The sequence below is a fragment of the Cuculus canorus genome, chromosome 1 (genome assembly GCF_017976375.1).
Source record: "Cuculus canorus isolate bCucCan1 chromosome 1, bCucCan1.pri, whole genome shotgun sequence".
Taxonomy (NCBI): domain Eukaryota; kingdom Metazoa; phylum Chordata; class Aves; order Cuculiformes; family Cuculidae; genus Cuculus; species Cuculus canorus.
Window position 1 is genome coordinate 100,286,851 of NC_071401.1, and position 21,211 is coordinate 100,308,061.

A 21,211-nucleotide genomic window follows, 5' to 3' on the forward strand; every position below is an offset into this window, starting at 1 on the left:
CATATCAATAGTTGTAACTAGGTTCTATTTTCCCATAAAAAGTGTAATGATGTCTTGGTTTATTACATTTACACTATAAAAAAGCTGAGTTTCACCATCACAGTGGTTATTCGTCTGCAGGGAATAACCTTCAAGTGTATGTATACAGTAGGGGAGGAGCTCCAAATTGGAGTTATTAATGTCAAATCATTGTCTATGTTAACAGCCTGCAAATTTCATATTTATAGTCTCAGGGATATGGTGTGCCTTGTTGTGTAACACATGCTTGAACATTCGTGGGCTTTCTTCCAAGACTGTTTCCTGGTACCTGCAGCTGATGAAAAGGCAAAACAAAAGGTCAAGATTTAGCTCTGCGATTGTCCTCTAAATCTTGCAAAGGTTCATACTTGTTCCATTGAGAAATATGGGTCAATGAAATAAATCAAACCATAAATACTCTAATATGTTTTAGCCATCCTGACAGAATTGTGTTTTTTTCAGACATTCCCCAAAGTACCTGCAGTTGAATCAGATTAGTTTATTTTTGTGTAAATTCTACACAGTCCTTTGTGGAATAAGAATGAGTATTCAGGCAAGTACTGTAAGGTCCTATTCTTTCTCTGCTCTTCTCACACTGCAGAAATCCCAATCCTACACCTTCAGGCAAAGCTCCAAGCCAATGCTGAACCATGGACTATTCCCAGTGTGTTCCCTCAAGCATTTGTGCTGCAGACAATGCAGACAAGGACAACTCAGGCACTCAAGGGAGTCCAAGAACATGAATACAGATAGGAATCTTCCGTGTAATGGTTATGTACTTCCTGAAATGTTAAAAGTCACCACCTTTGCATTGTGACTACTTCTGGAAAGCAATTTTTGTTACAGAGGAAATAGAATTAAAGTATGGCTTGCCTTATTAACTGGAGCTTCCACAAATTATAAGAGACCAATATGTAATGGCACAAATGGGAAATGCAAAACTCCTGTTTTGGACTACTACTTTTGTTTTTCTTTTTTATTATAGAGTTTACAACTCATTGGGATGGGATAAATGGGTATTCAATCTGTGGGTGGACACATAGATTTCTATTTACAGTCAGGAGACATTAAAAGAAAAAGAACTTTGCTTCTGCTGCTGTTTGCCTCTTGCACACTCAGATGAATGGTTGCTGTTGGAATCAATATCAATTACCTATCTTAAACATTTTTGCTGCTAGTCTGAAAAGCTTAGGAGGGATTTTAGAACTAAAACTGAGAGTCTTCCATGGAGATAGTAATTTGCAAGAAACCAGAAGACTGTTAGAGGCTTTTTATGTGAATCACCTTTTTGGCATTGGAACTGTTGTGTAAATATATATGGCTTTGCTATGTGGTTGAGGGAGGCCTTAGCATTGAATCACAATGTTCAGAACAGACTCTCTTGCTTTTTAAGCTCCTTCTTAGAGGGGAATCTAGGTGCAGCTGGATATGACCTTAGTCCCAGACTTGGTCAATGATTTATGTCTAAAGGTTTATGTGTTTTTCTCTTCTCCCTCTTTTGGAGAGTACTAGGTGAACAAATACATATGAGTTAGCCACCAGTCAGAGTTAGTGTTACCTATATGTGCCTTCTTATGAACTGTCCCTCCAGAGTTCCACCTGTCAGCAGCCCTCATGGTCTTTTCACTAGACAGGATACTTTCTACCAGACTCGCTCATGGGCTGTCACCAGAACAGTTAAACAGTTTTACAATACCTGTCAGAGCAGAGGGCTCTCATTAAGACGATTTCACAATGCCAGAAAAAAAGTAATTCATTTAAAGTGGCAAATGAAAAACAGTTCAAAATTACCATTCACAAATTCACTTGCCACCTTAGTGCTAGATAATTACAACCAGTTAACAATGATCATAAATACGTTTATATATATATAAGATGTAAAAATTGAAACTCAAGTTAGTAGTTATTTTTCCAGGGAACATAAAACAAAGCCAGAGGCATGACTTTTACCAAATAGGCATCCCTTCTTGGAGGGTGAAGAGACATGCAGGCCCTTTGACCTATCTGTCAGATAAGGTGGTTTGATTCCTCCACAACAAAATGCTTTTCAGGTGCCAATTTTATACTTTTGTGGCACCTCCTGGTGATCTGGGACTAAGTCAATTATAATGTGTTGATTGACTCTTGACAAGGCCTGCTGTATTTTCAGAAGTGGGACTTGGCGGTTCATCATTCCCTAGGGGTGGGGAGATCAGTATGTGCTTTCAGGGGTCTTTCTGTTCTTCACTGAAACAACATGAGGCTATGAGAGCTCTACTTCACTCCAGGTGTCCCTCAGTTGCTTTGAGCATTAGACTACCACCTGATCAATCTGTTTTACAAGGTAAATTTATTGAGGTCAAACTGCTCTCTTTTGCAAAGTCGTGGTGACATCAGTGCTTGCTGCATCTTGCACTATCAGCCTTGACATGTTCAGTCAAGTCCATTGTCCCACAGTGTGATGAATGTAAGTTCCTTGATGGTAGTTTTGCTTTACTCAACTACTCTCCCCAGGTCCTTAGAAATAACCTTAGACTCTAGAGCTATTTTTTTTTCTTTTTTTCTTAATAAGCTAAACAGTTTTAAGTTTTGGACCTGAGTGCTAGCTTACAAATAGCCCTCCTGTGCATTTATTGGCATTCTCCTTGGCACATTTGGCATGCGACAATAAGCAGACTCAAATTCTAGGACCAATTTTATTCAATGTTTTTATCAACCACCTGGATGCAAGAGTTGAATGCACCATTAGTAAATTTGCCAATGATACTGAACTTGGAGGTGTTTTTGACTCTGTTAGGGGACAAGATGTCTTGCAGTGGGATCTAGATAGTTTGGAGGACTGGGTGCTCATCAAAGGCATGAAATATAACAAGAATAAATGCTGAATTCTGCACTTGGAATGGAGTAATACTGGACACATATATAAACTGGGTGAGGAGTGTCTGCAGAACAGCCCTGCAGAAAGACAGAAAGCTCAATATGAGTCAGCAGTGTACCCTGGCAGCCAAAAGGGTGAACGACATCCTGGGGTGCATCAAATACAGTATAACCAGCTGATCAAAAAGAGGTCCTTATTTTCCTATATTCAGAGCTGGTCTGGAGTACTGTGTGCAGTTCTGGGTCCCACAATTTAAGAAGGATGTTAAATTGCTTGAATGTATCCAGAGGAGGGTAACAAAGTGTGTGAGGTGAAAGCTGAAAGGTATGTCCTGTGAGGAGCAGCTAAGGACTTTGGATTTGTCTAGTTTGGAGAAAAGGAGGGGTGGTCTTATTACTCTCTAGAGCTTCCTGAGTAGATGTCCTGATCTTTTCTTCCTGATGTCCTGTGACAGGATGCATAGGAATGGTTTAAAGCTGTGCCAGGGGAGGTTTAAACTGCTCATTAGGAAACATTTCTTCACTGAGAGATTTCTTAACTGAGAGGGTAGTCAAATTCTGAGGTAGTCTACGACAATCTTGTCAGTGTTTAAGAGGTATTTGGACAATGGTCTTGATGTACTTTAACTTTCAGTCAGCCCTGAACTGGTCAGGCAGCTGGACTAGATGAACATTGTAGATCCCTTCTAACTAAAATATTCTGTTCCATTCCATTCCATTCCATTCCATTCCATTCCATTCCATTCCATTCCATTCATCTGACGTAAGGATGCCAGGGCTTAGCATGGCTTACTGACCATCAAAAGAGTCAGTTCTGACAGACTATATTCTCTAGGAAGAAAAATGATTTCGGCTTTATGAGTGTGATCTGTGCAACGCCACATGTCCCAGGCCCAGAGAAAGATCCCCTGGGGAACTCTACCAATGAGCACAGACAAAGCTGTGAAGTTGATATAACACGGAGAGGAAAATCACAACTCTACAAATCCAGATTGTCCTGGTTAGCAGTTAATAATTGAACACAAGTAAAAATTAAATTATAAGGACCCAGAGAGAAAATAATAAATAGGAAGAGCACATAGACATCTCTGAATAGAGAAAAATAGTCAACGTGAATTATGCATGTAAATATTATTAAGCTGATCTGCCATATAAACACTATAAAAGTGAATTACAGGAGGTATTTGTCCTACATGTTCACTACACAAGTAAGCCAAACTTTTACTGAGTATAAGTTTATTGTCTAAGTGCAAAAGTACAGGTAAGTTTTGATAATACACGATATTAGGAAACATAGGTTTTAATCTCCTGAACATAAAGGGTGCATATCTTCACTCTGAAAAGTGGAGTGAAAAGTAAAAGTGGTGATATACTACAGAGAAAGAAATTTTGTGTGTGGGCAGCACTAGTTAAATTATTTCACTTAGATAGTAACAAAATATTTTATTTCTATGGCAGCAATGCCTTGCTTTAATATTTTTTTGCTCAAAATACTTCCAAAATGAAAAGCAATTTTCCATAAGAATGCTCATTTGTATGTTGAATTTCAGTTGAAATTTTTTTTCCCAGTTGAAACGTCTCTCATAATTTCCTACAAAACTATACATTTCTATGACGTAATTTTTTAAACAGAATTGTGTGACCTAAAACTTCCTAGCCAACTCTGCTAAAGCTCCTTGGCTTTGTGGTACTGAAAGCTCAGTTTCGGCCAGAGTCAAGACCAAGTTTAGTCTCTTGACAAGAGTCTTCGTCAGAATGCTGTAGCTTTTTAACCTTTGCTAGGCTTACAGTTATTTGAAGATCACCCTTTTCTCATGATATCTGAACGTTTCTGCTTATGACTAAGGCCAAACTCAGAGGCAAGCTCTTGCAATTTTTTGAAAACTTCAGAAGTTTCAATGGTTATTTTAAACTTATTTATTTATTTGATAGTCAGCTTCTTTCAGCGCTAGATAATATGTATCTCTTATGCACTGATTTATAGTTAGCATATTCAATCCTATAAAACCATCTTCCTCAGGGAGTTAATGACTCATTTTTGTGTCACATAACCTGTGACGTGTTTTTGTGACAAGACGGATGTTATGTGGAGGGGCCAGTGAGGTTCTGCTCTGGAATAAGAGTGTTTCCTTGCACTACGAGCCTTAAAGGGGATAAAACAGGAATCTGGCATAAATAAAACAACATGGAAAACAAGTCTCTTAGACAATTACAGCATCTAGTGAATTGACTTTTGAAAACAGTTGTGGCAAAAGACTGCTTTGAATTGCAATATATAATCCTTCAGTGATACAAGTTCTGTCACTTAAATTAAATCACTTCTTAAGCTTTCAGAATATCTCTTAAATAGAGCTGGTCTTTATTCTCTGTGCATGCCTAAGCATGTTAAAAAGTTCAGATTGAAAGAAGTGATTCTACTGAGCAAGGAAAAATCATAGACAATAAATTACCCGGAGATCTCTTGAGTCTTGTAAAGGTAGAAGCAATATGTGCTGTCAGAACAGCTTCCTTGCCTCTTCTAGCTTCTCAGACAATATATTAGCATCTTAGATGACACAGGCATATTGTTCACTCAAGGTCTTGTCTGGTTTTAGTAATTTGTATTGGGAAACAAAGTAAAAATTTATGGAATACATTTCCAGTGAGGTACAAGCAAGCACTTAGACTTGCAATTTTCATTAATATTTATAGAAAATGTATGTGGTGTTCCCCCCCCACCCAACTGAATATTTTTTTCAATATCAGTAGAACAAATAATTACCATGTAGCTGCTTAGCATCTAAGAAGTAATTGCAAGGGCTTTTACATAGCTCGAGATTACGAAAAAAACACCAGCCCTAAAACCAAATCTGTTTTGTAACTGCACATTTATTCATAAAGTAAGAACAGCAACTGTCAGCTCCAACTTCTGTGATAGCACAGTGCTTTTACAGCCACTTATGTCTCAACATGTAGAAGAACGAATATTAAAATTAAATGCCTGCACTGATTTTTTTTTTTTTTTAAAGCCATCACTAATGTTTATTTTACAGATGCTAGAGAGATTTTCAAGTCATTTCACTTGAGCTGCTTTGGAAGGTCTTTGGTATTTCATAATTCTAACATATGCAATTCACTTTTCTGTGGTACAGCTCTGGTGAAATCGGATCTTTGATTCCTTTAGACAAACAACCTTGTAGTCCTCTTTGATTTGCATACTCTTAAAGTTCCAGCAGGAATCTTATGCTTCTTTTTGCTAGCTTCCAGGAACCACACGTAGAAAGTAGTCACAGTTAATCCAGGTACTTGTGGACATACAGTTAAAAAGCAGTTTTGCAGAGAGAAAAGAGAGATGAGAGAGGCTATATAGTTATTGTTTCTCTGTATCAACTCTGTTGAGCTGGCTGACACAATGGCTTACAATTATGTCCGATTTCCATCCCCAGAAACTCTACTTGTTAATGTGTGTAAAGAAAGAAAAAAAGAAAAAGAAAAAAAGAAAAAATAATCTTTGAACATGAACCTCTGCATGTTGGAGAAGTCTGCGTCTGCTGAGAATCCAGCTACTGTGTCATGGCTAACAAAATTCTGTAAATTCGGAGAAAAAATTTTTGTCTTAGAAATTGGTAGCTTAACAATAACCAACAGGTATGGCTACTTAGCCTTTGACAACACAAGGAGTTTTGAAAATTGACTTTTTTTCCTCTACAGTTGTAAATTTAATAAATTATCAACATTTCTGCATACAGTAATTGCAGTTACATTTAAGCAGAAACACACGGCTATATTTCTGATGTCTGAATGATAGATAATGTAACTCCTTATTTTCAATTCATTTTGTGTTTACTGTATATTTTGTAAAGATTCTTTGTCTGGGCAGCAGGAAGGAGTAGTGCTGGAAGCCCCTGGTGATGTAATCCACTCACATGTGGTGTTTTTTCTTGACTGCTACACTCAGGGTAAAGTGACAGCCTTTGGAGAAGGGATGGAGTTGCCCACGTACCCTCAGGGAAGCCAAATGCTGAGCTAGGAAAAATACTTGAAGAGGGCCAAGCAGTGAAAAGCACTGGAAATATCCATATATAAGCAAAGTGTTGAGACAATCAAGAGGAAAGCATTCAGGGCTCCAAGGGGATGGAAAGAAGGAATATTTTCTAGGGACACAAAAAATACTGCATTATGCTTGCTATAGCTAAGACAATATCTGCTTTGGATGGGCTGAATTAGGGCAGAGGACATGACCTTCACTGACATTGTCAATATAAGCGAGACTTCTTTTCAACCTGTCTAATCCAGCAGATCTGATTTACTTCTGTTATAAAGGAGAGTTCTAGTTTCTATCGAAAAAAAAAAAACAGATTAAAGTATGTCGTTGCTATGTTCTGAACCTTCACAACCTACTTCAAAGCAAACTTAGTCTAATCATAGTTACCAAGAGCTGACATTTGAGTTCATTAAAATGAAATAGACTTTCCCTCAACCAGGGTTTTTCCTTGTTTGAGCTCTTGTTAGAAACAAACTAACTTTAAACATTAGAAGACCTTTTCCTCTCTGATTTTAATTCAACATTATGACCGACATGGGAGAATCCTGCCTTTGTTCTGTCTCATTCTGTCAACAGAAAACATACAAACCAAAGGAGTAAACTCAGCTGAAACGGGTTGCTAGTGCATCTATGGCCAGATGGCTCATCACAAAATCTGTAAAATTCAAGTAGTCATATTTATGTGCAATTAGTTTTTACACAAGTAGCCCGGTATTGCACAACAGAGAAAATGGTCAAAACAACTTTTTCATCATCCCCATTTGAAAGTTACTATAGCATGAACCCAGCAATCAGCTTCTGGTTTTGTCAGTAAATTGGATGAAGAATTGTGTATAGTAACCATCTAGAGCAATTTTAAGCCTTAATAGTCGAGCTGTATTCAGCCTTTACACAGAGGAATCTGAATGAAACGCTGCATATCTATGTACATCTATTTAATTGGAGTAAACAACACATTCTTGTGTTTCAAAATCCCTTGATAACCTTGTTTATTACTCTGCTAGGTCATTTGATATAAATAATCACTCCTGCAATTTCTTCTTGCTGAGATAGCTAGTAGCAAATAGGTTTGAAGCTGTGGGCAGGAAGAATGGATGAAACATCTGGTCCTTCGTCTCTCGTAAGAGTCAGAAAATCAAAGAATTCTTACTATATTTAAAGACTCTCACGGATTTCCACTGTGCACATTTGGATCAAAATAAATATATGTATTCAAAGAGCATTTTTTCTATTAAAATAGGTGGATCTTCACTTTAGAAAATCAGTTGCTGGAGTACATTACTATCATCTCAAGTTTCCACATTTTTCTCCACTCCTGCTGAACTCTGTGAGGCATTTGCGCTGCAGATGTAGACTCTTTTGGGTACTTTACCCTATATTCACACTCCTCCTTTGTTGAGGACTTTCATGAGTGTCTCCACTTAGAACTTATGAACATCAAGGAAAGTTGGAAAAAAGAGAAGCATCTACACTTCAGACCTGTACATCACTGTTCTCTAAATATCCAAGCTGGTGGCCTTCGGCAATCTAGTAGTAGAACTACTTTTCACCTAGAAAGGGAGTCATTGTATAACATTTCCAAGCACTGGCTACATGAAAGATATATGCTTAATTTTTTATATAATGTTTATTCAGGGTTTGTTACTTGTAAAACTACTCAAGTATAAATATTTGGGTTAAATACCCATTAAAAAAAAAGAATTATTAGAGTTCTTATCATCAATAAGCATTTTTAATTAAAATTATGGTTTGTTTAAATATTTCTTGGAAAGAAATAGCATGTTTTAAAATCAAATTCCAGCCCAAAATAAAAGGTATGTCATTTAATTGATATATACTTAGGAGGCAAAGAGACAACAGTTGAATTTTCAATACTGCCAATGACTTGCATAGTAATATTTGGTAATTTGCTTAACTTTTTATGGCTGTTTCCTTATATTGTAGTTGCCTTAAGGATCTTTATTTCTACTAGGCGCCCTTCATGTAAAATAAATGCGGTATAAGATTTTCTCAAAGCTCCTTGATTTATACTTTCTAAAGGTATCTTTAAACCTCAGAGAAAAGTCATCAAGGATAATAAATGTACCAAGGTTATCACCCATATTCCACTCTGTCAAGTATGATCCTCTACTATCTCTATTCATGTCTTAAAGCTAGGTGTAAGAAGATTTGTAAGAAGATTTTGAATTCATGGGTGTTTCTGTCATATGTTCCCCGAAGCAGCTGCTTTGCTATCAGCTCGGTAGGCTATTTTAATGATCTGTTCTGAAATCTTTTTAAGTTGCACATGGATGTTGCAGAACTTGAACCTCCATTTTTCAGGAAAGAACATCATACATCATATATCAATATCTGTTTGATGTACCTGTCTTAACACCACTGTACTTTTGACAACGCTATTTAAGGGATAGGTAGAAGACTTCAGTGAACTTTGCACAAAGATAATTTTTCCTTTTTTTAAATATACCCTGTAGTCAAGGAAATAAAGTACTCAACAATTTTACCTAGATAATGTGTTCAGAAGCAAAAGTAGGAGTCTTCGCTAAAACTTGAAGTTGTCAGTTAATGGCTCAGAAGAGCAACTGTAAAACTCAGTCACCCATTTTCACTCTGCAACCTTTAAAAGTGTCCAAGACATAATAAGAATTTTGTTCATAGTGTTGGAATGACAGAAGCTATTTGCTGAAATCCACAATTTTCAGATATTCCAAATAGAAGACCACAAACACAAACAACCCACACTGATATCACAGCTTCTCAAGTTATGAGGTGACATTCTCCTTTGACTGTGGTTTCTGGCTGTCCATCAGAAACTCAATGGCCAGGAATCATTCTCTAAAAACCCAAGAACCTAAGGAGAGACTTATTAGTAAGCAAAAGGAAACAAACAAGCACACAAATAAGCAAATACTAGTAAGACACGTGTTAAAGAAAGGAGTAATTTCCCATTTGAACTTGGTGGGAAAGTTGATATGCTACTAAGACCATTAAATACTGGAAAATATTAAAAGTTCATTTCTTTTGTAGCTGTCTCTTGTTCTTATTTGCTTCATGACTAGATTCTACTTTGTCTTATTCTTCAAAGCATACTGAAGTAATAAATGTTTCATCAAACATTTCTGTAGATTTTGGGATTTGCTAAAGAAGCTATGAAGTTATATTTACAAAATTATGTTATATTACAGTTAGAAGAGGGTCTGTTCTGGAAACAGTTCCTCTTCTACATTTAGACCAAGTCTGTTGAACTACATCATCTGTTGAACCCGTGGTATTGGAGACAGAAACCCACAGCAGCGTTAATACGTCTCTTCTGAAGAATTCCCTGTTCACTCCCAAGAAATTTAGTATATGTTTTGAAACAGTTAATGAATGCAAGAAATTAATTAAAAATTACAAAAATAGAACTCACACTACTGTGAACAACCACAAATACCCTTCAGCAGTGTTTACATATTGCTTAAAAAGAGGGAAAATTTAACTGCATAAGAATAAAAGCTAGAAATTTTGTGAAAAGGCCTCAATCTCTTTTCTAAATGGTGGCTGCACTCTAAATTCCTGATAAAGCTGACAGCTGCATTTGCTGGGTTTTTTTTCAGACTTTTCTTCTCCAGTCTGTGCTTTCTGTTCATTGAGGTAGATGTTCACTAAATGTTTTGTAAGAATACTTAAACAACCTCTTCTACATATTTTAATGCGGAAAATACAAAAATCTGCATTAAATTAAAACAGAACATATAATCAACCATATAAAATGGCCAACTTTTGCTTTTGGCTTTTATTTTGCTTTAACCACTGCTTTGGTTCCTATGTATAATGTACACCAAGGGTATCATTGACAATTATAATTTCTACCTGTTTTCACCCTCTAATCATCAATATTAAATAAAATGTAAACATTGTATTTAGGTTTTGGCAACTGAAAATAATTGCAGGACATGTCATAAATCAAGTATGGAAAAATACTGTAGATAGCGGTACCACAGAAATAAAGTTGTTGGTTTTTTGGTTTTTGCTTTTTTTTTCCCCATAGAAATCATAGAATCATAGGATAGACATAGCTAAGCAAACTTTCAATTAGCTTTTTTGTCTACTGGTTTCAGTCTAAAAATCACTGTGTGAAATTTTAGTCAAAAAACCAGTCTGATTCATGGACCAGATCAGATCATTTGGGTCACTGCCACTTTCCCATGGTCAGGCAAACCAGCTAAAAATAAGCTAATATAAGCTCTTCATAAGCTCTACGTTATAAACCATAATAGGACTACTGTGTAGACACCTTTCATGCTGTAAATTAAAGTGAGGAATGTTTTGGCTACGTGATCTATTTCATCCTACAGATACTAGAAATGCATCACTGTCTTGGAAGATGCCATGTTTTCCTCAGCTTGTACACAATTGCTTCCATAGTCCTGCAGCTGTTAAGGTTTGAACCTCAGTCATCTAACATTTCAGGAGACAAATATGGTATATTTGAAATGACTAAATTAGACAAACTTGCAGTGAGTCTGAAATACCTGTAGTGCTAGTCACAAACAGCACAATTTGAAAGTCCTGTGAGAACAGAATTCACATTTATGTGGGATTATTTTTTTTTGATCTGTGTAAGAAAAAAATATTGATGAAGAATATACCTACACATTTTTAAAGACATATTTCAGTGACCTGAAAGACCATTTCACATCTCTGCTACCCAAAGGGAATTATGATATGGAAATAACAGTCTGCATTCCTTATCCAGAGAAATTAAAAATACAGGGAGGGGATAGAAACCTTAATGAATAAGGAAATTATGAAAATATATTCAGCAATTCAGCAATGTTTCATTTCTATTTGGCATGATACTGAAGAATGCTTGTCCACAGTGCTGTAGATATCACAGATGTTGCAGAACACTTACTGTGGGGCTGTGCTCTCCTTTAGAATCTGAATCTTTCTGATTCTGCACTATGTAGAGATTATACACCCATGACGCACTGGTGGTTCAGGTAGAACAGAAAACAGAAGTTCACTTTTGAGATTTAGGCAATTAAAAAGTCTATTATAAAAATAATGCAATCACAAAGCTCTTAAATGACACCTTCATTAATTTTTCATGTGATCTATCTATCCCCTGCAACTTTTCTTTCAGATCTCAACTGCCCCCAAACAAACTTTCTCAAGATACACAAATACATTGTATGGCTAACATTTCACTTCACCACAGGAAAGCTATGATCAGCTATTTGCAGGAACAGAGGCTGTAAAATCAGTTTATGGGAGCATACTTGAACATTTGCCTGGAGTTCATATCTGACCTAAGCACTTTGGCTGCAGATCTGGATGGGAGCACAGCCCAGACAATTAGCTGCAAATTGCAGCTATCAGAAAGCAGGAAGGGCACCCAAGAGGTGGCTAAAACCCCAGAGGAAACAGGACTGATATTTCTGAGTTCATGTCTTCCAAGTATAGAACACCTCTGTGTTGCAATGAGAGATCCTTTGAGGAGCCCCAGCAGTGAGTGAAGACACTGCAACACTTGAAGCTTGCACAAGTATTCCGCTCAGGAACATGGCATAGATAGGTTCATGTGAAACTATCTGAAATAAAGACACGTTACATAGAATAGCTCATTATTATTATTATTACATGCGATTAAATTTTCTACAAAATAGAAATCAGTTTTTTACACTTTGTTTAAACACGAGTTTTAAAAGAAAGTGAGGTAGGATTTCTTCTGCTTTCTCCAGCCCAAGAAGCCCATGAACATCTTGGTAAAAATATCCAAGGGACAGTTGTGTTCATGTGTTTTTTGCTTACAACTCAAATTAAAGCTATATATTTATTTTGTTTCATAGTGCATGCAAGCGAAAGGGGTGTGACTATGCAGCAGGAATGAAGGCTGCCTTTTTGTTTTTTCTTGGTGTGGATGCAGCACAGCCATTCAAGTGCAACTTTTTGGGAGGAGAGGAGGAGATGATAGGAGCTGTGTCTCATCAAAGTAATGTAATTAGACTAAAGTTTGAATGCTCCCTTTTTTTCCGAGCTCTATTTTGCCCTTGTTATTCTTATTTGGAATATGTAAGTGATTGCAGGTGTACTCTTTTTAGCTTGGCTTTGTGGATTTCCTGCCGAACTCTTGTAGGTTAAAAGCAGTTCATGAAGCAGTGAATGAGAAACCTGGTCTAGCAGCAAAAAATGCAAAGAAAGTCAATGTGCAACCTTTTCACTGCTGCTTAGATGTTATGTGGGCATGACCCTGCCTCTCCATCTCCCTGTTCACTTATTTCCTCTAATCTTTTCCTCTCTCCTTGTTTATACAGTTAGTAAGCTGCTTATGGCTCCTATTGTGATCCTATGATTCTGAACAGAATTCACCTCTGATCCCAATTAGGGCTCCTGGACACTACTCTAATACATACAGTAGTTTGTGTCACTTGCAAGATGTAGTGTGTAGTTTGACAGTCTAGCCTGGTAGTAGCTGGCATAATAAAGAAAAATAGCCATACTCTGTACAGCAAATGGTTTTTAGCACTAGCACATAAGATGACAAGTAGCCCAGGCAGGCATTAGTATGGACAGTCTAAGTGATGGACAGTACTGAAGTTTCAGTAGTGCCATAAGAATTTTATGAAAGCCATTACAATGCATTATGGTAGTGACCTACAATGAAAAAATCAGTAAGATTCTTCAAAAGAATGATGTCGCTATATCTTTATTCACATTGCTAACAAAGAGTACTACAATACTTCCTGAATTTGTCCTTTATCATTTTACTAGTGACTATGGGTAGAGACTAATGATTTTTATGAATCTTCAACGGTGATTTTCCTCTGAGTAAGGAGACTGATGCAGAAATATTTTTAAAGGTTTGAGTGCCAAGAACTATCTGAGATGAAATCACGATTCTTTGAAATTCCTCCTGTTTTCTTCAGTGTGTTAAGGATTTTGTCTTGTGCTACAGAGATGGAAAATCTCTAGTAATTCAGATGGGTTAGTTATTCAGGGGTAGATCCACAGAAAATATAAAGTAGAATGACTAACATTGATTAGTTGATTACAACCTGTATGTAGCAACTCAAAGCCTTCTTTCAGGTGCTCATTCCTGTTTAACTATTTTTTTAAATTACAGTTCACTCTCTATTGCCCTTTTTTTTCATTAGTCAAGGGCAGCACATTACTGTACTGCCTAGAAGCAAACCAGTGCAAAACATAGCAAAACTTAGTGTGTATTTACTCCAAGTAAAACATTACTTTTGGTAGCAGATGACTTCTCCTATTGCGTTTACCCATTTCTGGTATCTGACACAATACAAAGAAATTAATTTTTTGTGTATTTCTCATTGTAATTTCTTTTTTCCCTTCCAGTGCAAACAAGGAGTACAAGACTACATCCAAAGAGACTTCTCTATGTCTCTTCTGTCCTATATTATGTTTTGCAGATACCCAAACTGGGAAGAAATTAAAAGCCTCCTATATTTCTTTATTCCTCAGAGTATGTGGAAGGCAAGAGACAATCTAGCCTTCAAAAGATAACAACATTGTATACATTTTCTAAACCACAGCAGGTATGTACAAGTGATTAATGCAGAATTAGAGAAATCTACAGTCTTAAATTCTTTATATTAAAAAACTATAGTTTTAATCTGACCCTAGAGATCTTACTCTTAGTCATGGCTATAGAATTTTTAAAGGAAGAGTTACACTACAAAACCAGTAGATTATATTCCTTTTATTATTTAAAGTGTGGTTTACTACAGTTTTAACACAGTACCTGTCATGTATTTTCATTTCAGAGTACAAGAGCTGCAACATAACAGAATATCAGTAAATCCCAGGGCTTTTATGGGCATTCAATATTTTACAACATTGTGCATTTAATGTATGATACCTTTCTTTTCCATAATTTTTTTCCTCACAGAGATCCATGTACTGTTATACATACTGAGTAATTTTGTGGTGTTTAAAAGTGAGACAGTAGGCATTCAACTAATTGTTACGTCTTAAACCCATTAATTGTAAACAGCTCTATATAGCAAAGTTAGAAGAAATGCTTTGTTTACAAATGTCCAGCATTCAGCAGTGGAGGACTATTCTTGTGCATAAATGCAACATAAAATTATGTCTCTGTTTGAGAATAATTCATTATTTTTTAATTATTTTTAGTATTTTTTTTGCTGACATAGTAAAACCAGTCCTTCCGTCCTGACCCACTTCAGCAACGTTTTTATGTATTCAAATGGCTTTAAAAATCTTAAGTTAGATTTTCTTCCTGCTGATATTGTACAAGTTAATATCTTTAGCTGACACTCCTTTTCTTTCTTGGCAAACCATGAAAAAGAAATATAAAAACTAACAGGCATATGACACCATTAGATCTTGTGACAAGTTTCAGTACCCTGCAATGAGGCTTTGTAAAACTTTCATCCCTATTAAGTGGCAATATGATGTCTCTCTTGCACCAAAGGATGGTCTGGGCTCAAACAGATAGACTGTGAACAGAACCGTCCATTGTCTTTTGTAAATTTGAAGGAAGAAAAGGATCACACAAATATACCACCCAAAGGTAACATTAAAATTTTGTTTCTCTTATTTTAAAGCAAGACTTCTTAATTTAAGGAATGCTGCCTTGATCTTCCAATGTTCTTCGCAAAGGAGTAGCCTTTAGCTAAAATCACAAATCTGGTATGTAAACTCCGTCTGTAGGACAGTCACAATAACCATATGTACAAAATTCTTGATGGCAAATCTTACCTTTTGTAGAGACATTAGAATTTTTTTTAAGTTTAACTCCAAGTAATAGAGTAAAACAAAGTAAAGATTTCTTAAATTGTGGCAGTAGATGCAGAGGATGGAGTCACTGTGTCATCAGAGCAAATGGTGTGGTGGTGATATATAGAACAGAAGCTAAACATACTAGCTTGTACGTGCTATCCATAGTGACCTGTTACCTCTACTGCATTTGTATCTCTTCTCATTCAGAAGATTTGTTTCACTTTTTCTAGGGTGATTGCTAATAATGTGTTTAATTCTTCAGTTTGATGCTGACTGAAAAGGAAGTAGGGAAATAAGGATACATACCTTTGTGAGAATAAGGCTGCACAGGTGTAAACCATAATTTCAGCTCTCTTCCACAGTATGGAAGATAAGCAGCTAACACTACATGTTTCTCACTTTATGCCAATGTCCTATAATATAAAGAGAATCTACATTTTCTTTCCTTTGTGGGAAGAAAATATTCGCTTAGAAAAGATATTCAGAATTAGCAACAATAAAAGCAAGAAAAAAACCTCACAAGAAATATTTTTGGAGGACTTGGAAGTACTTATCTCAATATATCAACCTTGCCACTCTAGCTGACAAGATTAGAACAATGCTTTTAAGTGTAGGCAGAAGATTTCTTCTCTTTTTCGGCTGCATTTCTTGGCAATTTCATTGAGGAATCTAGTAATCCCTAATGCCAGTGACAGTGAACAAGGTCAGATGACATATTGACTTCATCCAGTATGGTACACATAGCTATACACTCACTACAGACCTGTGTCTTTGTAGCAATGTAGCTATAAATTAACATCTTTTTTTATGGACCCAGGCATGCATTATTAAAGTTCATATGTTAATAAGTCTTCGAAAATTTAGAGTAGGCAAAGATATAGTTTGTAAGAAAACTGTACTAGCTTTCTAGACTTTCTAGACTAAGCTTTCTAGGCATTCAAATATTTGTATGAAAAAAATCAAAAATTTGCAGAGTCATGCCACTATAATGATATCTTTGAATCAAAGTAAGTCTAAAATCCCCCAGCCTCTTTGATAGTCTACTAATCAATGGTGTTTTCCAATTTTATGTGCACTAATTAAAAAGACGTAAATTGCATAACAAGGTTAAACGAAAGAATTATCTCAGAATGCTTGAATTGTGTTTTCGTATATGATACGACCATACCTTCATTAGTAGATATACAGTCTTAGGCTGGTTATCTGTAACACTGTTCTTAAGGTGATCTACTCTTCTAGTCCCTCTACAATTAGGCTGCACTGCCTTATGAAGTTAAAGTTGCTTAGATCTTCATACTGGGACTAGTATTTGATGCAACCTACATGTTACTTAGAACTCAGTCCTGAAAAGCATCCTGAGAAGATGAGATACCACGAGGAGGATTTGACTCTTCAGCTATCACTTCCCCCTCTATCTGATTCAGGAATCACAGTATTCACACTGGAAGCATGTACTACATAAAGGAATTCTCTTTGCAGCTGAATTTTCCTCCAAGTTTGGAGCCACTGGAAAGTGAGGTTTTTTTTTTTTTTTTGGTTTGGTTGGGATTTTACATTTTTTTTTGTTTTGGAGTTTTTATTTCCACTGTGGAAGAATTACTATTCACCAAGACAACTAACACACAGTTTGTTTTGTTTTTATAAACGACTTTGATTTCCTTCAAAAGGCGGGTTCTTTTTAGGCCCAGAAATTCTGACCCTTGGTATTCAGGCTGTTCTGTTTCATTCTTATCCCACCATTTCCCCCCCTTTGCTTCTCTCTTGATTTAAACTGTGGACGAAGATCTTACTAGTTTCTTTTTCAACTCCTGAGCCTAATTGCAGAAGTGGAGGTATTTCTTTTAGTCTGCCAGTGTAGACAGCTATTTGCCAGAATTTCCTCTAGACAGCAATGGTAAGCTTTTCCTTTAAAGAAGAAAAAAATCAGAGACTTATGCCATTACCGAGTCTGGTCTTTTATTTTGTAACCTACCCATTTATCACTATTTATTCAAAATATTTTCAATCTACAATGTGACATGCTATGTAACAATGTGGAGAGGTTCATCTTATTGTCTAAAGAACCTTGTAAAATGCTTGCACTGATGTCTTTGTTGTAAATGATAAGTATTACCAAATAAAATTACATAAAAAAATACTGTAACTTATATTCTTTTAAAACTCATCTCCAGTTTCTCTGCTTTACATCTCAAACTCTCTATATACTTTAAATTATACTTGGTGATGCAGTGTTCTGTAGACCACAGATTCTATAATTCTACAGCTATGCAGGCTCACTGAGGGACTATGAGCCATTTAATACAACAAAATGAAAAAAAAAAAAAAAGGTTTTGAACAAATCTTTCCTGTGAAACACCGTGTAACACTTTTACTTTATGATTAACATAACCTGAATGAAATTCAGAAAATATCACTGGATTATGTGCATAAATGTCTTCTAGCACAGCCCTTCATGTAGAGCAATTTAGATACGGCCTAGTTAAATTATACGAACTGAAGAGAGAATTTGAAAACCAATTCCTCAAGCTTTTTAGGTTCCCAGAACTCTTCTTATATTTCTGCTCTCCTCTTACAGACCTGCCCAGTGTAGGCTGGTTTGTCAATTTAGTGTTTAAAAGCTGAGGAAAAACGCTTTATTGTACATCTGTCCAGTATCTTGGACTTTTAAATCTTACAGATAGACATTTATTATTCTATGAGACCCCCATAAAAACAGAAACTGTTATAAAAGCTCTGATTTCGGCTTTAGGGACCAGTTTACCTAAAAACATATTTCTATTCATTACATAAATGAATATCTGTATATATGAGCATATGTGTACATGTACAACTCTTTGTATTAGTATTCTACATAGCAATGAAAGAAGAGGTTGCAGAGCTCCACTGTATTGAAAAAGGGTGCATGACCCCTGAGTGGTTAGTGCCAGGCGTAACAGAGACATTTGGTACAGAGAGATCACAGACCATTCCAGTCACTGCATGGCAAAGAGAGCTAGAAAGTTACTTAATCTACAATTCTCGACACTAGTTTGTAGATCAGTGACCTAAAAGATTGCAGTACTGAGAGAACTGTCATGGTCTATTGTGCACTAAATCTAGCTGAAAAATTCATGACATTCTCAATTACATAAATAATTGTGTTCTTACGTTAAGCGACATTTAACAAGATAAAACCATTCTTAAGTTTTTCAAAGCAGAAAAATCAGTTCTTCTAGATTAAGATGATAATTTGAAAAGTTATGATAATTTTTAGAGTTATATAAGCTGAAGAATTTTCTTGGAATGGTGTATTTTTTCTTTTTGTTGCCTTGAAAAGAGGCTTCTTGGTAGTTCAACTATTTTAACCTATTCCATTCTTGAACAACATTTTAACAAACATTTTCTGAGTTGGAGTGCCTTTCAGTTAATAAACAAAAGTGCTTTATAATTTTAATTTGGCTTCTACATCATGCTTGTGATCTCAAGAAACATTTAATGGACTTGCGAGGCTTATGGTTGAACTCAATGATCTTAAGGGTCTCCTCCAACCTGCATAATTCTATTATTCTAATAAGTCTACTTTTTAAAAATGAATAAATAAAACGTTTCCTTAGTTGAAAAAGGGTTTTATTTTGCTATGAAATTTATTGGTTTTAAATGAAAAATCAAAATCCCTGAACCTTTTGTTAAGGTGATTATGAAACATAAAAAATATTAAGCAAAAGAGAAAGAAATAATGGCTTGTTACTTTGAGAATTTGAAGACTATGTAGTGCAGACCTCCATTTTCTCCTACTGAAATGACAGAGGGCAAATAGCAGTCTTACCAAGTTTAATTTTCAAAGAGATTTCGCAGCACGAGAATGCTCCTAAAATAAATGCACTATAGAGCATAAAAAGTTCATGATCAGCAGTAGCTGGGCTCCCCAAATAGACTAATTTTTCCATGACATGCTACCTCTTTCTGATCAAAGACTGCTGAGAGATTAAGTGACTTATGTATACATAAAGGCTGAATACTATTTGATCAGTTAACAGATGTTACATTTTTCTGCTTCTGATTCCTTTTATGTGATCCATTATAATAAAAAGGTTTTCTGATGTATCTAAAGTCAAGTTCAATCACTGTGATATTGTAGTTTCTATGAAAGAGTAGTCTTTTCCATTCTCAGGTGCACACAGCAAGTACATGCATAGATAAGTAAAAGAGACTTTCCTTTCTAAATACATGCTTGCACAGGAAAATAAAAGAAAACGGCATGGGAGACAGACCTCAATATTCAAAGGAAAAATCCTCAGTACTGCAGTGAGCTGAGATTTCACAAGATACCAGCATTAGAGAATTTTATTATGTGGTACTTGATTACCACATTGCAGTCATATATTTTCCTTCATGAAGCAAAGGAGCAACTCACTGAGAGGCTGCAAGAAATATATGTGCTCACAGGAGAACCTATAAGCTTCTTTATTTCTTGTCATGTATTGTTGAAATGTCTGAGTACCAGATGGTGTGTTCTTACAGAATTGGATAGATGCACTAGCTCAAGTCTTGAACCATTATATCCATGTCAGCACAGTACTGTAAGATCTGAGCTCAGTAACCCTGGCCTAGTTTTTCATAGACACATCGATACACTCATTTTGCATTTGCACCAAAGCTGCTGCCATACAAACTGCCTTGTGTATCTGTGCCACGCTTCCAAACATTTCTGGCTTCATTCGTAGGAGATGTTGATAGATAGCGGTGCGTAAGATTGAAATTTCTATTCACGTGTTGAAAATACTTTATTAAATCTTAAAGCTCCTTGTATCTACAGTGCTGATTGAATCTAATAAATATATAGGTTTGGGGCAAGCCTCTGATTCTTAATTTGTTCCTAGAGACCAGCTGAATATCTCTGCATGTGCAGAGTGAGCACACTCTATGGTGCACCACAGCATTTGCCTTCTGTGTTTTCCACGCTTTTGTGGCTGAGGTGTAGCTGTTGCAGCAGTCTCAGTGAAAAAATGTTGGAGAGATGGTAAGACGTCAGTGTGCAATTTCATTGTGCACTCTTCTGGGAGGAAAGCTGTACTTTCTGCAGACCTTTCCAAACACTAAGCATTGACAGATGATATTGACAAACAAGAACTGTGCTTGAGATTGAAAGCACTATCCAAAAGGCAGAAATAGTTTCACATAGGCAGCAAAACAGTAAGTCTCCTAGCATTAAAGGGAACATTGATCATAAGTGGCTTCTATTGATCCCTTTCTTATGCCAAAAGTCCACGCGCTCGCAGAGCTAAAATAAATATGTACTTTACTGAAAATGATTCTTCATTCATGTAGTGATTTGCATTCAGGCAAGTGTTGAATACTTCTAACAGCCATAGCTCTGTACAGTGCCTCTGCATTATAGACCTTTCTGCCCTCTTCTGTGTGACATCAGTGTTTTCTTGACTTTCTTGATATTCAGCATCCTAGCAGAACTCAGCTTTAGAGGAAGACAGGGAATAACTGACTGCATTTACAGGTACAAATTAGCTTGAATAGTCAGAATTTACATGACATTTATATCTTTCCCGGTGTTCTGCTACTTGGAAC